Raw genomic sequence first — 16915 nt, forward strand, 5'->3', positions numbered from 1 at the left:
GACAATTTTATAAAAACTTGAACAGATCCTTAGTATTATTATTTAGATTTGGACTCTTCTCCAGCTGCCTTGTCTACCAGCAAACTCCGACCCTTTCTACACAGTGAAGCTCAGACATTATAGCTCTTCAAATATTCAAACTGTTTATCTCATGGTCTGGAAATATTTGTTATCACTTCTCTCAAATGTTTAGTGTTGAATTTTTAATATTCACCTTTATTTCATTTTATCCTGAATGAACACATGAGGCATTCTGGATCAGAAGCCGATTTCTTTTTACTTCACAGTAAATAAGAACTTCATGCTCCCCATTCCCTCTCTCTTTCAGAGTAATTCTCTCCACCAGAGCTATTAATCCCCATCACTATATCACCTCAGGCCTTACCCCTAGGCAATGTGAAATTTCTGTATGAGTGGCCAGATAACTTTATAGACAAGAAACAAAGAAAAATGATTTTTCTCTGCTTATAAACGTGAAGGAGGTAGTTTTCCCCTTCTCTCCTAAAAGGGTCTCCTCCTTACTCCAGATGTCCCCAAGTTCCAAGGCCTCATTCTTAGCTCAAATTTAAATATCTAGAAAGATAGCACTCCAGTTTCCCCAGCACCTTCAGAACTAACCTAGGTGCCTGTCCCAGGGTACACCTTTTGCTTTGAGGAAGATAAGTTTTATTCTCCCCTTAGAGCAGAGTAATTAGCTCTGTCATCAGGGAAACAAACAAATTCAGATCTAATCCTATGGTATGAGAAAATGTATCTCGGAAAAGCAGAAGCTAACATTCTCTATTGTGCATATATTTCTGTGGCTTAGGAGGCTAGAGGTTCCTATATTCCTGAAAAATATAGAGAAGTTTTATTTTCCAATATCTAGAAGCTACTTGAGGGTAAAGCCCATATAAGGTCTCAATCCGATTCCTTCAGGACACACAACTTTTGTGACTTTGGGAAAGTTATATCTGAAAAACTCCATTTTCCAATATGCCACATTGGGATAGTAATAGCTATTTTTCAGCATTGCTGTAGATTTACAAGAGGCAACAAATGACATGTTAGGAAAGCATTTCCCAGATACTTTCCTTTTCTCTGCAAAAGGGGAAGATGGTCTTCATGAAGGGGTGAATAGGGTAGAGAACATTTGAAATAGCCATTCTGGGAAATGGATAATGGATTCCACATGGATAGCTGGATACCATTGATTTGTCATGCAACAAGTCTATAGTTTTCTCTCCCTGGCCTTGATCTATGGCTAGAGAGCCCAAGGAAAGTGAATGCGCGGGCAATGACCATGTACGGAGTGTTCAGGGTTGGGAGAATATTTTATTCTACCCTTTTCTCTACCCACATAAATACATTTTTGCAGTTTGTTAAAATAAGTACTCATTGTAATCTTGAACAGGAAAAGAGCCAGGGGCGAGGTTCCTGGAAGGCATGAGGTCTTGCTCCATGCCTCTGGTTATGAGAGGATCTGTGTCTATATAAGAGCCTCAGGTTATACTTGATAACTGTAACATTTATTGCTTCCTCTTTCAGCTGCTACTCTAAGTCTGTCTGAGCTTCTCAAATGCTGAAATATGTCACACATAAGGTGAAAAAGTGGAAGGGGGCAGGGACAAAATTCTAAGAACTTTATAAAATTTCATAATTATGATTGGATCAAACTTTAATAGAGAGTTCAATCATTTTCTCCCCTTTACCTGTTGGGAAAAGCAGTCTAGCAAGGGCCCCGGAAATCTCTATACATTGTTTCTGTGTATGCCAAGAATGCAAAGCCCTGACTATTCATTACTCAAGTAATTTCTCAGTGTTGCATTTTCAATAAGCAACCTTAAGCAACTAAGTAATATCTTCTCCCAAACACAGAGTGGGCTTACTTAACAAACACTATGAAAGCAGTAAATCGTCCAAGTTTAATATTCCTTGGCTGTGACAGAAATATACTGTGTATGACCTGGACCTTTCCCCTTACGCTCCATGAGATTTGGGGGATGTAGGAAACTAGTGACAACATCATGCTCATGCCCCTTTGACATGTTTATTTGTCTCTAATCCAGGCATCTCATGTTTTCTGCTGACATCCATGAAATGGTAACAGGCCCCAGACCTTTCACCGATTCCAAAACTACTCACCTACCTAAGAGAATCTTGACATTGTTGGCATAATCTTCACCTCCTGTGCTTTCGCTCCCATGAAAGAAAGCTGAGAGAGAATGAGTCAAGTAACAAAATAAACTGCTGAGAAGGTAAGAGAAAGCAAGCTGAAATAAGGGTGCCTTTTCTTTAGAGTCTTTCTATTTGAAATAATTGACTTATATGTCTGTCTCTCCCAATATAATGCAAGCTCCTAGAAGTCAGGACCTTTTGATCCACTGCTGTGTCTTAGTGAGTAAAGTAGTGTCTAGCAATGTCGAAGCTTAATAAATATTTGTTGAGTGAATTAATGATTATTTGGGCCCTGAGCTACCAGGTGCAGTGAATTGGTAGTACTCATAGTGGGTCACTCTGGCTCATAATAGAACTGTTTGCTCTTGAGCTTCATTTAAGCTATTCCTCTTGTCTTTGTGAATCAGCACTAAATCTTTTCATTTCTGTATGTTTTTTTTTAAATAAAAGCCCTTTAAAGAGAATTTCCCCCCAAATTTTTTAATAATCATCTCTATCACTAAAGGAAGTAAAATATGGGGATAGAAAGAAATGAACACCATATAGTGAGCGACCAGTCTATACTAGGTGCTCTACTTGTGTTGCCTTATTTAAGTCTCACAACTCTATAAGATTAGTATATTAATATCTCTTTTATGTATATAGAAACTTAGGTACAGAGGTTAAATAACTTACTTAAGGATATAAAGCTATTAAATGGGATAGCTTGCATTTTCTGGCTTTAAAATCCTCTTTTTGATACAGCATTTTATAGAGTTATGTTATATTAATCCTTGGGTTATAGTGCATATATTTTCCAAAATGAAATTTAGAGTGTCATAGTCAGGGTTCAGTGTAAACAAACAAAAACAATTCTAGGTATTTTAAGCAGGAAGGTATTTAATAGAGGGTGCTTACAAAAATCCATGTCAGGATTCAAGAAGTGAGTTACAAACTGAGCCCCCAAGAATGAATGATTCCAGTACAATACAGAGTTGATGTATCAGTGAAGCTATTACTGCTAAGGACTACTGGAACACAGGTTTCAGGAACATCCAAATGCTACTGCTGCCATGACTGCTAAACTGCGTATTGTCTTCCAGGGGGCTAAATAATGGACCATAGAACACCATGTAGAAAACTATTTCTTTGACCTCAATTATAGGAGAAATACAGCCAAAAGAGGTCAGAAGTATGTCCCGACTTCTTTTATGTTTTCTAAATCTTGCATGAGTTTATCTGACAGACCTAATTCATATCCATAGCTCTAGGTACAGATACATCTAGGAAATGTTTTAAGCGTCTAGTATCTATATTATGAAAACCACCATAAGAGAAGAATAGAATGGACATCGAATGAGCCAACCTGTAATACTTACCAAAGCATTGGGAAAAATACAAAGACTTTTATAGAATAGTATAAATATAATGTATACAGAACATTATAAAATGTTCGAAACTTACCCTGTGCATGAAAACATATACTATGTGATTACTTATTTGAACTCTGAACTTTTGACATTGAGTCTTTATAGCTATAATTTATCCAAGGAAAAATATTTTCTATGCATGAAATAATTAAGGCCAATAATATGTCTAAATGTGTACATATCAGAGATGGGAAAATTAGTTGTGATGTAGGATCATTACTTTCATTTTTCTATAGCCTTTTGTTTGCTGACATGATTATTGGCATGATTTTGGGGAAGAGGAGTTTTATTTCCACCAGGCCCCAGACCTTTCTCTAGATTCTCTTTGGCTCTGATTTTTCATATGTTAACAAAATACTCAAATAGGAAGGGCTTAATAATTTAGTACTCTAAACTTCAAAGACACTTGGCACATACAGACATTTTACATGGAGGCCACAAAGCGGCAAAAATATTTGCCCAAGATCTATGGAGACCACACTAAAAGCCAGGTTTTCTGATTCCCTATCCAAAGCTTTCCCATCACAACAAAACCAAACCTTAAGTTGTATGCTTATCATGTGTATGCGTGCGTGCGCGTGTGGCTCCACTTATATCAAATTCAATAACAGGTAAAACCAAGCTAAATTTTTTTGGGAAGCATCCCTACATATTGAAATATAAAGCAAAGCAAAGAAGTGTTAACCATAAAAGTCTGGTTATTGGTGGAAGCCAGGAGTTGTTCCTGGCAAAAGCCACATAGGAACTTTTGGGATGAGAGAAATGGTTCAAGAAATTCAGTTTTGTAGGACTCGAGTTTTCTTTGAAAAGAAAAAAAAAGTATGTAATGTATTTGACTTTTCTGTCTTTAATAGTTTTAGTATGGTAAAGCCAAGCTAAGTGCTTTCCATGGATCATTTCCTTCAAGTCTCACAAGAACATTCTAATAGAGACACTGTTATTACCCCTGTTTTATAGAGGAGGAAATTGAGGCACAGCCTTTACTAACCTGCCCAAATCTGCATAGTTAGGTAGCAGAGCTGGTATTTGATCCATCTGGTTCCAATATCGGGTTCTTAACCATTCTGCTCTGCTAGCCACCATAAACTTAGTGGGTGAAGTAAATTCGGACCCCTTTTTCTTTTATTATTTTATTGTCATAAAAATTATAGTTATGAAAAGCATATTAATAAGAGAAAAGATAGGTTGCAAAATTATACACACATAGGCATAATTATGATTATAGCTATGTTAAAAATATATATGTGTAGGTATAAAAGACCAAAACATAAGACACTAGTTAGAAGATGAAAATGTGGGTCCTTATTTCCTGCTTCTCTATTTTCCAAGTTCATTTTAAAGTGGCCATATTAAACTTAACAATGAGAAAATGTGCTCTTAAATAAACTTTTCATTTACCTGAAACATAAAATTTCATTTCCACACTCTTCTTTCCTACTGCTTTGTATAATCCTTTGAAACCTCTTCTGCTCAATGAGTGACTTCATTACTAAATTGATAACACTGGATCATTCTAGCTATGCAAATCACAAACCTACAGCCAGCTGAGGGAAAGGCGGATAAAAGATTACATTAAAAATTAAAGCAACATGTGGAGATGTGGAGATAATGTGCTTACAGTTATTTCTACATATTTAATATTTATGCAATTACAAAGGCCTGTCATGATAAATCCTAAACCTTGAGTCATATTCTTTTTGCTCTCTGATATTTTTGACCTTGAACGGAGACTGTGAAATAATATGTAAAAATGGCTGTGTGAGAAGCATTTCCTTTGATCTATAAGTGATAAATGATTTTTTCTTAGAAAGTGATCTCATTTCTTCCTAGCCTTTGTTTATTTTCAATGCCTTGTATTTTTTCACTCTGTTATATTCTGATCACCCTTGAAAGCACTGGGCTTTCAGTCTTCCACAGTTTGGTTGTGTTGTTTTCTCGTGCTGCTGCTGTGATGTGTTTTCTGTCAGGGGAAATTTACAGGCACATTAGCCTACTTGACAAGCACAATGAGCCACAAGGCTCTCCTAAGGAGAAAGTTCCATGTGCTGTGGTGAGGTTTTCTCAGTCTCTCCATCACACCCACCATGATTCAGATACAGATCCCAATGACTTTTGCTTATAGGTATTGCCTTGAATTCTCTATTTACTTCTCTGGTTCCTGGTAACAGCATTGCATTGGTTCTGCAGTAATTAATTCATATTTCTGCAACAATCTAACTGTAGTGGTTTGTGCATAAAGCCAATGTCTTCATTTACAGCCATATAGATACCAACTTAATAAGGAATGGGTGAGAAGCTTTTTTTCCCTATGGTGGTTATTGACACAAAGGAGATAAAATAGCATCCAAGATCTGTACAAATGAAAAGCAACATACTTAAATTTTATGAAAGGTATTTAGAGAAAACATTCTAAAACATTTAACTTACTTTCTCAGTGTCTCATAGAGAAATGGTCATCAAGAATCAATAAATCATTCAAAATTCAAAAATGTAAAATGAGACTTAACTGAAAGGATAAATTGTCTTTTTCCCCACAGATTCCCAATAAATTATGTATTTCCCTACAGCCTTTGGGGAACCAAAAGTCTGTGTATTTCCAGTTTCATGTATATTTTGCTGTCCTTCAGGGAGTAAATTCGCTAAGACATGGTAGTTCTGGTACATTCAGACTCTGACTTAATGCTAACCTATCTTTTCAATTTAAAAATTTTCAAGGCTTTTTAATAATTTTTGAAGGATAATTTTATTTTGAGAATATTCCCTTTGCCCTTGGTATGTTTGAACCATAAACATGTAAGTGTGTAACCTACAGAAATTATTTATAACAGTTCCAAATCACGTGTTTCTTGCTTGATTCTCTACTATGAAGCAGACATATTTACCAAGCAAATACATAATATTGGTCTGAGCTGCTCTCTTTGTTGAATGAATAAATAAATGAATGAACCTTGCATTATCTGACAGCTAGGACTAGGAGGTTTCCTGGTGGACTTACTCCTTAGAGAATGAACTAGGAGCATTCTTAGTTTGGCCCTGTCTTAGTCAGTTCAGGCTGCTATAACAATATGCCACAGAATGGGCAGCTTATAAACAGAAATTACCACTTACGGATCTGGAGGCTGAAAATATGAGATCAGAGTGCTAGCATGGTTGGGTGAGGGTCCTCCTCCCAGTGGCAAATTTCTGAGTCCTCAAATGGTGGAAGAGGATGGGAGCTCTGTGGAGACTCTTTTTTAGAGCACTAACACCATTCCTCAGTACCTCCCTAAGGTCCCACCTTCTAACAGCATCACCTTTGGGGGTTAGGATTTCAACATAGAAATTTTGTTGAAAATGAAACCTTCATTTTCACTTTCTTGGGACCACGCCCTCCAAACACTTCAGAATAGCCGACTGCAGCTGTATTCTCACCTATGCCCTCTGTCCCTCCCCATCCTTAAAAACACAGATAAGAGCTTTTCAGTTGTGTCATCCTGGTGGTTCTTAAAGAGACTGACTCATTCCTCAGGCTCCCTACAAGTGAGAACAGATCACAGATTCCTGTCTTTGGAGTGGTTCTTCCTTAGTCTGGTTTTCTGCAATGAAAAGGATTCTCTAGCCTGCTTTTTTGCTCCTCCGTAATGACTTCAAGAATGAGGAGAGGAACCAAGTTTTCCAGGCTATCAGGATGACTAGAGGTCCCTCCAGCTGGTCAGGTGCAATGGTAACATGGACCATTAATCTTGCCCATTATCTGGAAAATACGGAAAGCCTGAAGAACAAGAATTATTTACTTTCACACAAAGAAAACCTAGGCACCAAGTCACTGGACTTTATATGCAGCCATTCTCCATCTAAAGGTCTTTAGAAATAGAATTTATCAATCTAGGATGATTTAAGTAAGATTCTCTTTGAATTAGGAAGCCAATTTAGACAGCACTTCAAGATGTCTCCAAACTAATTTTTGTTTGTTTTGTTCTTTAATTTAAAGAGTCATAAAAAAAATGGATACATATTCACAAACAATATAAAGTTTCTGTTCACATCTAAACTATTGGGAGATATTCTGTAAATTTAACATTGAATTATTTTAATAAATAATCACCAAATGCCTACTATGTGTTAGGCAGGTAGATGCTGGAAATACAGCATAATGCACATATTAAACCTTCAACATGCAGACTGTATGGAGGTGCTATGAAGTCTTCAGGCTCCCTGATGAATTTGTTCACGTTTTCTGTACCCAATCATAGTTTAAACTGTACTTAGGTGAGTGTTCCAAACTGTGGGTTTCACTTGCCTCCCTGATTCCCTCAACCAAAGACATTGAATTCCTGAACCCCAGCCTAGTGGATGCATTTTCACTGGGATAAGTGTATCCAGCAGTAGAATTTTATCACTGCCCCAAAGTCCTGAGGATTTTTCCTTTCAGTATTGAGAACTCTTTACCGAGTCAGCACCCAGGTAGATGAACTGCCAAAAAGGAGGTTAATACAGGGAAGCGTTTGCCAGTGTGGATGTCTGCACTCACAGCTATCTGGGGAGCTGCTGTAAGATGGATGGAGAGGGAATATTACTCGTTCGGAAGCCTAACTGTCAAAGAAAATCCAAACCCAGGAGCTTTTCTCCTAAGAACCCATATGACATTTTATTCTTTAAATAAATCTTTTCATCATCTCCTTGGGTGAGAGATTGACATTTTAAGATCAATCATGCCTCTGCTTTGCAGGGTTGGTACACTTAGAACAGGATAAATGGAAATTAAGCAAAATTTCCATTTTTTTGAATAAAAATGTTCAAAATAGGTATATTCAAACTCAATAGAAAAGAAGAATGCTCTTCCCCCCAGTGGTCATTCTCATTACTGTGGTTATCTCAAGACCTTTCACTGTCAAAATTTCATCCTGTTTTCTCTAAAAGGCCCATTCTGAACATACACCTGCTGTTTGAATAGCAGCAGAAAGCAAAGGAATCTCACGCTATGTTTTTCTCCATCAGAACCGAGGATGTTTTAGTGCTGCTGATACAGTAGTCACGGGTTACCAGCTTTTCCAGTTCCTCACTATCATGAGATAAGTCTCAGCTTGTTACTACAGGCTATACTTGAATTCTTTCCCCCTGTTTATAGTATTCAGGAGACCCCCTTCTTGTCATAATGGTTTTGTTAGCAATTGGCTAGCCTTTCCAAACATCAGGTTTGGAACATCAGATTTATTAGGTGCTTTTGACTAATTTTAAATGATTTTTTTAAAAAATATTAAGACTCTCAGGTCTTTCCATTACTAAGTACACATTTATTGAGAGCCTACTATGTGCTAAATGTTGGAGTAGATGCTGGTACCACAGACTACCAGGGAGCATGCTGTGGTCAAAGGAACACTAGGTGAGGGTCAGGGGGTGCTGTTCTAGCACCAGTCTTACCTTTGACCAGGGTGCAGCCTGGGCAAAGCCATCAACCTCTGGGTTCCAGTTTTCTCTCATGCAAAATAAGGGGTAGAAAGAGAAGCTCTTCCTTCAGACTCTATCATTCTGTAATTGTTGCTAGTTGGGTTAACTCACTGCAGTGGAAACTCAGTGGCCTCACAAAGGTGAATGCTTTTGTAAGCACCCCAAAGGGTCTTGATAGTAATTCCAGGAGCAGTTTTAGTGCTGAGACAAATGCTTTTCCAAGGCCCAACAAGACATTTAAAGAAAGGATACACACATGTTTTGTACTTTACTGTATATTTGAGCATATTCTCCTCCCAAATGCTCGCCTACTTTCCAGTTGCTAGGTAATATAAGGGAGTACACTCCAAGTGTGGTGGGGCAATTAGAATTCCAAGCACCATGGCCTATTCTCCCCAAGATAATAATAAAACAAAGTTACAAAAACAAGCAATAAGTCCAGTTAATTCTGGCCTTACAATAGTGACAGTTCATCAGGGCATGTTAAAACTCCCTAATTCTGTGGCATTTCAGTTGTTCCAACAGTTTTCAAAGCATCTGAGACTCCCTATTATTGCTATGTATTTATTTGTGAGTATTGACAATAAAATGAATGTGTGCTGTTTGTAAAGTATTGTATTGTTTCTTCTTCGCGAGCCACTAGATAGTCTTCTAATATCATGTGAGAATTACTTTTTTTCTGTGTTCTTACTGTGCAAAATATATTTTATAAAATGATTTTTTACAATGCATTTCAATTTGAAAAATATGCAGCAGTTTTGTATTGAGACCAGGCAGATTATTTGAAATTCAGCATAATTCCCCAATTTCTGACCTAAAAAAAGCAAGAAAAAAAGGATGCATATTGCTTTTTACATCTCATCTTCCTGTTTTGTGGTTAGTCCATTTCAATTTCTTATATCAAAGGAATATAGTAACTTACCATATACCATTGATAAGAGGGAGTACAGTTTCTTATTTCCATTCCCTATATATATTTTAAAAAGACCCCACATATACATCATACATAAAAACTTTTTTAAAAAATGAAGACCAGGTAGTAAGGTATGAGTTATATTGAGTAGCTCTATTTCTCTGACTTCCTAACAACATTTCATGGCTTTTTCTTCTTTCTTTTCTCCCTCTCACTATAAATATCAGAGCTGGTGACTGACTTTTACTGCTGTCTTTCATGCAAGCTCCTCAGGCTTGCAAATCAGCTACTGATTCTTGGAACCGTCTCCTTGTCTCCCACCCTCACTCACACAGTTTTCTAATGGGGCTAAAGGACCACAAAGAATACACAAACATTGTACAGCACATTGATTTGAATAGTGAAAATAAAAGGTTGGATTTTGTACTCATTGCATCAACTTATTTCAGTCCCCTTGGTGCATGGTACAAGGCAAGCTGCCCACTGAACACTTTGCCTATTGAGAAGTTGGCAAAAGGGCAGCCCAAACAGGTGACGCAAATGAAGAATAGAAATGCTTGCAGCAAAGCCTTCCTACAAGCACAAAATCTACGCCCTACTTCAAACATTGTTGCTCTTCAAATACGACACTTCAAGATACTTTACTTTTTTAAAAAATGAGTTAAGTTCCCTAATAAAGTTCCAGTTTAACATTCCATTGTACCTATCCTCAACCTTGTCATAGCACTTTACACTTCCATTCTTATTCTTCCGATCAAAACTTATGGAGCAAATTTAGTGGGTATATTCGGGGGGGGGGGTGTTTGTGTGTGTGTGTGTGTGTGTGTGTGTGTGTGTGTGTGTGTACACATATATGTAGATTTAGAAACATGGAAGAATTAAATAACCATGATGATTAGCATTTTTGAGAACATATTATGTGCCCTGCTCTGGACTAGTAGCTCACTCTCTTTTTCCCTCTCTCTCTCTAGCCCTCCCACAGACACACATATACCCACACACTATTTCGGCTTTATTGTATAGATAAGAAAAGTGAGACATAAGATATTAAGTAATTGCTGAGGTCACATCTAGAAGGTATCGGAGCAGGCATTCTAATGCAGGCACTGTACTCCTTTGCTTAATATTGGACATTCTGTATCACCCAACAAATGACACAATGTATGTGTTGTTTGGGAACAGGGTTCTAAGCAATAATTAAACTTGGGTGTTACTGCCAAACTTCTGAATTTTGTGATAATCGTATCCCTCCAAAAAGTGAAAGTTTCTAGGGTTAAAGCTCCTGGAAAGAAACTTTTAAACCTCAGGCTCTTGGACTGTGCCAGCAGATATGATAGCATGTATAGCTATTTAAATTTAAACTTAAATTTAAACTTAATTAAAATTAAAAATAAATTAAATTATTGTAAGACCCCAGTTGCACTAGCCACATAAATCCTCAGTAGCAGCATGTGGCTAGTGGCTACTCTACTCGCCAGCACAGCTATGGTACATTTTCACCACAATAGCAGTGCTGTACTGAGAGACAGATAACTGAGGAGATACAAAAAAGTAATGATCCTTGAGCTTTTTTTTTTTTTTTTTTTTAAATGGCGTGTTTCTAAGTAAGGGCAGTTATGGAAGCTGCACTTGGCCAGGCACTGTGGTAGGTGCTGAGGATACAATGATAGATAAAGATCAAAGAAGCACACCTGATCTCTGCCCTTCCTAGAACTCAAGAGTCTCTGCCAGTGCCAGTCACTAGTGTGAGCACTAAAGTGATGAGAGAGCTCTAACGTGCCAGGGGGCATAGAAAACCTAGAAGGTGCAAAATCTAACTGCAACTTCATGGCAAGGTTCAGCCAAAGCTTTCTAGAAAGAATGGAATATAAACTAAGACCTTGATTGTGAGAAGGCTCATGAAACATATGAGGAAAAATGTTCCTGGTTGAAAGAACAGCCTGTGTGAAGACTCAGAAGGAGGAGATAACATGCCATGCTTTAAAGGAGTTTGAAGTCAGGAGAATTACTTTCTCTATTCTTTTTCTTCGGATCAGAGCTTAAATTTCCCCCGCCCCACCCCCATTTCTTCTGAGTTACTCACTACGGAGGGAAGACAGTAGAGAAAGGAAAAGCAAAGGCTATTTAAGAGTGGGCATATAGGAGCCAGAAGTGGCCAGTTGCTACCCCTCACCACCCCAAGTGCTCCAATATGAAAAATGTACATGGAGAGCAGCCTTGAAATGTTAACAATATGGCAACCACTTTAGGTGAAGGGCATGTGCCATATACTGTGCCGATTAGTTCATTAACATTATTTTCCTTGGTCATCATCATAAGCCTAGCTGTTTCCTGACATTTAACTTTTACATACTTAGAAACTGGTAGAGCAACCCATGAGATAAAACAACCCAAACTCATGAGCTGTTTATCTGCCGAAATCTCAGGTTATACAGGCTCCCCAGTCACTGCTCCCTGTCCCAGGCTAGTTTTATCTAAGATGACTAGGTAGAGGCATGGTTTAACTGACATGAACACATGGAAGGAAAGCCAAAGAGCAGAGCTAAGAAAACTTGTGCTGCGGAGAAGTTAGTTTGTACCAAACTAAAAGTAAAGCGTAACCAACCTCCCCACCCTCCCCCCAAAAAAACAAGTGAGTAAGGGAAATACCTTCTCTCTTTCAGGGCCAACCTCTGTCATGGTTAACTAATACCGATTAACCGCAATAGAAGAATTTTGTTTTTTAGAATTTTCCAGAAAAGTACTAAGCTAAGAACACATATTTGTTATCTTATCCAGCAATGATCAGACTGATTCCAAACATTTATGACATAGTGAGGTAGTTCAAGCCAACTTTCTTCACAAACTTCCCTCTAGGATTGCCTCGATCTGTTGAAGACTGTTGTTTTATGACTGAACTCAGCTAAGATTTCAGTGGTGCATATCTTCAGATAAAACGCTTCGTTCACATCAAGCAGTAATTAAATGTGCAGGGCATGAAATAAGCAGCAAGCTTGGCTTCAGAGACATCTTGCAATTTGTAAGTGATCCAAGATAGACCATATGCCTTTAAATCTAGATGACTGCATATGTATCCAGGAGAAAGCTAACTGCCATTTCTGTACAAGAGTCATCAAAAAATGAAAAAAAGATATTTATGTAGTTTGTCTGATAAATGTATGTTAATATATGTCCATTGAGCCTTGGTAAACTACCCTTCACTTTTCCTTTTAGGTTCTTGATTTAGTTTTGCTAGAGAAAGCATTCAAACTGACAACTCAAACTGACATTATTCTTAAGTGGCTCATTGCAATGAACTGGGGTAGCCATTTGGATAGACGGAGTTTTTATCTATCTAGCAAGGATTACCATTCCTCTTCTTTTGATTCTTTAAAGAAATTCCCCCAAACTCCACACTGGGGCTATTCACCACTGTGCTGTCTTGACTCCTGAATACACTCATCATGCCCTGGAGGTGGGAGTGAGGGTTGGTTCAATCACGAACACGTGACGTAGCAATGCCAATCTGAATCTTCACCGGGATTGCTATAAAGATGCAGGAGGGAGAAGTCTTCTATCTGTGGGCTTGCTAAGCTAGGAGAATGTGAGAGTGAGGCTGCTGGTGGTCATCTTATGAAGAGAGCGGGTGTAAGAATATTCAAGCAGGGAAAAGTAGAACTGGGAGATGGAGACAGTCAGTAACCTGGCCACATTGTTTGGGCCCCTGGGATTCCGTCATGTTGATGTCACCTCATGATCATTGACTGTGTTAAGCAGCGTCTGGCAACACAGGAGGTGCTTAATAATTGTTACTTCCCATTCTCTTCCTCCCTCTTTGACTCTGGCAGCTGCCAGATGAGGATTCAAACCATCTTTGGCAGCCAGCACTTCCGTTTCTCTCATTTAACAGAAAGCCAGTAAAACAGAATGGAAAATGATGAGCACAAAGTCAGCACCCTAGAACAATGCAGGCTCCCTCTCTCTTACAGATGTAGCTCTTTGAAAGTAGCCATTTTTTTGCTCAGCAGTCAGCCACGATCAAGGCGGTACCAAAAAATGACTCTTTCCTAGGGGAGGAAGGTGACGACTTGGTCCAACTCTAAAGCAGAACCTACTACAGGAAGCAGGTTACATAAACACCTCAACAGGCACAGAGTTTTCCACTGGCCGGTTGTATAAAGGTGCCAATCTGCGCTTGTTGGCTGTTTGCCAATAGCACCATTCGGTAGAAAGCAAGCAATCCAGAGTGTGAAAAATATAGAATTTATCTACTTGGCACAATGTTTAACCTCATGAAAACCAGACAATGAGGTAGTAATTGTGCTAAATATTAATGGTGATTTAAAAGGCAGTTATGATAGGGCAAGTAGAACCATTGCTACTGAATGGTGTTTGCCAAATATGCATCCTCTCACTCCTGCACAGTTGTGCTGATAAACCATTTGTTTGCACAGTAAATGCTGGGGGTTGATGATCAGATTGGGTTGTTTATGTGATGCAATCTGTGTGGTATGAAAATCTCAAAGGTAATTTCTGAGAACTTATGTTTGATATATTTTCAGACTCAATAAGCAATATCATAAAAATTATAGTATTTAGAACTGGAATGGATCTTAAAAGTTGAAAGAAATCAAGTCTCGGGAAGGTTTAATGAGTTGTTTAATGGCAAGGCAAGGACCTCAAGAACATGACTTCTGGTTTTCAATTGGACGTCTCTCTGTTAACCCTATTCTCTTATAGATGATGATAGCACAGGACGTTAGAATTGGGAAGGACCATTTAAGTCATCTAGTCCAACCTGCTCGTTTACAGGTATGCAAACGGGGCCCAGAGAGGTGAGGTTTTTGCCAAAGGCCAGAAAGGAATTAGGCTAAAATGTATTGACTATTGGACCAGTACTCACTTCTCGTTGCCATAGATAAACATACTTTATCAAACTTAGTTGTAACCAGAAGTCATTTCATTTATGCCAAAGGGCAAACTGGCACACAGCCAGTAATCACCGGAGAGATCTGGCAGTGTGAGAGGTCTGGCAATAAAAATTTTTGAGAGAAACAGGGTCTGCTAGTCAAGTAAGCGCATGGCAAAATATAAATAAACTACAAGCTGAAAGACTATAATGTGCCAGGTGTGTTGTGGTATTTTTTTTTTCCCACAGTCACTGAGATCTAGAGGCTACAGTTATTTCTGATACTGAAACCTCACTGGCTTCAGTGAGAAGGTCCTTAAACAGCCTAAAGCATCATGTCTCTTCTTGGTTCCTAATTTATTTTGATAATGGTGGTCAGGGTTAAGCATAGAGCACTTTTGTTGTAGTTTAAAGTTCACTGCTTTCGAAATTCCTGTAGGACATGTGTATACCAGGCAGTGTCTACATAACTGTAAATAAGTCTTGGTCTCTCTCTTCCCCTCTTTTCCTCTCTCTGAAAATGAGAGGAGTTAAGTCATTCCATCTAAGGAAGAGGGGGAAGGTGAGAAGCCAGCCTCCAGTTGCCTGTCCGCCTACGGAAGAACATTAACATTGTTAATCAGCATTACAGGCTTGGCTTGGCTTCCAAGGGAAATGGTTGGTAGAGACAAAATGTTTTAATCTTTTCCAAGCAATGTTGTCCTGAGTGATAGCCAGGAAGGAGAGATTTTTTCTTTTTGTTTATACCTTTGAGCAACCTTATAGTTTTGAATTACTAACAATAAGAACCAAACTAATGTCAAATCAGGTTAATGAGGAATTATCAACTGCTTGCTCTATGCCTAATATTGTGCTAAGCCCTACCAAAGAGACAAAAAATATTATCCTTGCATTTGAAAAGTTCACCATCTTCTTAGAATAACAATATTTAATTACAAAAACAATAAAATGTTGCTGTTCCTTGGGAATAGTAAATTCTGGCAGGGATGACCCTCGTCCAGTGGGATGTGACCCGGGGAAGCAGCCAGCAATCCAGTGAGGAAAAGGTGGTTATGAGCACTGGGAACGGCCCAAGGATGAATATTAGGGCTGTCTCACAAGATCTCGTGAATGGAATTATCTCCATTTTTTTTTTTCTTTCTTGCTTTGGCTTCCTGCAACAAAGACCCTCGAGTCTGAAGTGTAAAGGTTCTTTCACCTCACACTCTACCCCTTGGTCCATATGTGGGCTGTTATATGGCTCAGAGAGTGGTTGTTTCCAAAGTCTCAGAGAGAAGCTGTGAAAGAACCTCTTAGTTCTTGCTCATAACACCATCAGACCCAGGGGCTGTTGTGAATCTGAACAGATGCTTTCCCCTCATCTTGAGTGACTAGACTTAGATCAAAACTACAGTCTCAAGTCTGGACTCTATTATTGCTGAGAGTAAGAATGTGGGGGTTTTTTGTTGTTGTTTTGTTTTGTTTTTGGTTATTGTTGTTTTCCTGATTATTTTATTTCCCCAGGTCTTATGTTTGTCTCTTATGCAAATAATGCACCCAATTTATTCTTTAGTTATATTCTGATTTATTTGATTTTTAGGTAAGCAAAGCTGAGGCAACAGTCATAACCCTTGAACAAAGAATAATAGTCAATCACTCTTTAATCTTGTTGGAACAAAGTAGATGTGCCTGCCAACTCTCCATTCTAAACTGCTTATCTCAGGCTCCATTATGGTTACTAGCAAGGACTTTATAGAGACAGACCCAAGATACTGGGGATTCCCAAATAAGTACTTTAACTACTAGGAATCTCTGCTTCCTTATCTCTAAAATAGAGACAAGAATAATCCTACCTCCTAACAATGTCTGGAGGATTAAATGAAGTGCTGCAAGCAAGGTGCTAAATATTGTATTTCACTCATGGGTGAATAAGCAATATTGGCTTTTTATCATTATTCTTATCATTGATCTGGATGCTCTCTTAAATTCAATCTTACTATATCAAAAAATGTTGGGGGTGATTCAGAGAAAGGCCACAGTATGCCCTTCTTTAATGAAATGAGAAGGAATGCTGATTTTAAGACATAGATCTATAACAAATTAACTCTAATAGAATTTTTCATTGTTCAATCAGCAGTATAA

At 38.2% G+C, this 16915-nt stretch overlaps 1 protein-coding gene across 2 annotated transcripts in view; it reads left to right on the forward strand.

Moving 5' to 3' along the window:
- Nucleotides 1-16915, forward strand: part of PJA2 (praja ring finger ubiquitin ligase 2) — a 284158-nt gene that overhangs the window by 5310 nt on the left and 261933 nt on the right. For both annotated transcript variants that reach the window (XM_016137236.2, XM_016137237.2), the window contains exon 2: nt 2049-2237. The gene's annotated coding sequence lies outside the window, so the exon portion shown is untranslated. The remainder of the gene's footprint in view (nt 1-2048; nt 2238-16915) is intronic.

Source organism: Rousettus aegyptiacus, unplaced genomic scaffold (genome assembly GCF_014176215.1).
Source record: "Rousettus aegyptiacus isolate mRouAeg1 unplaced genomic scaffold, mRouAeg1.p scaffold_m13_p_8, whole genome shotgun sequence".
NCBI classification, from domain to species: Eukaryota; Metazoa; Chordata; class Mammalia; order Chiroptera; family Pteropodidae; genus Rousettus; species Rousettus aegyptiacus.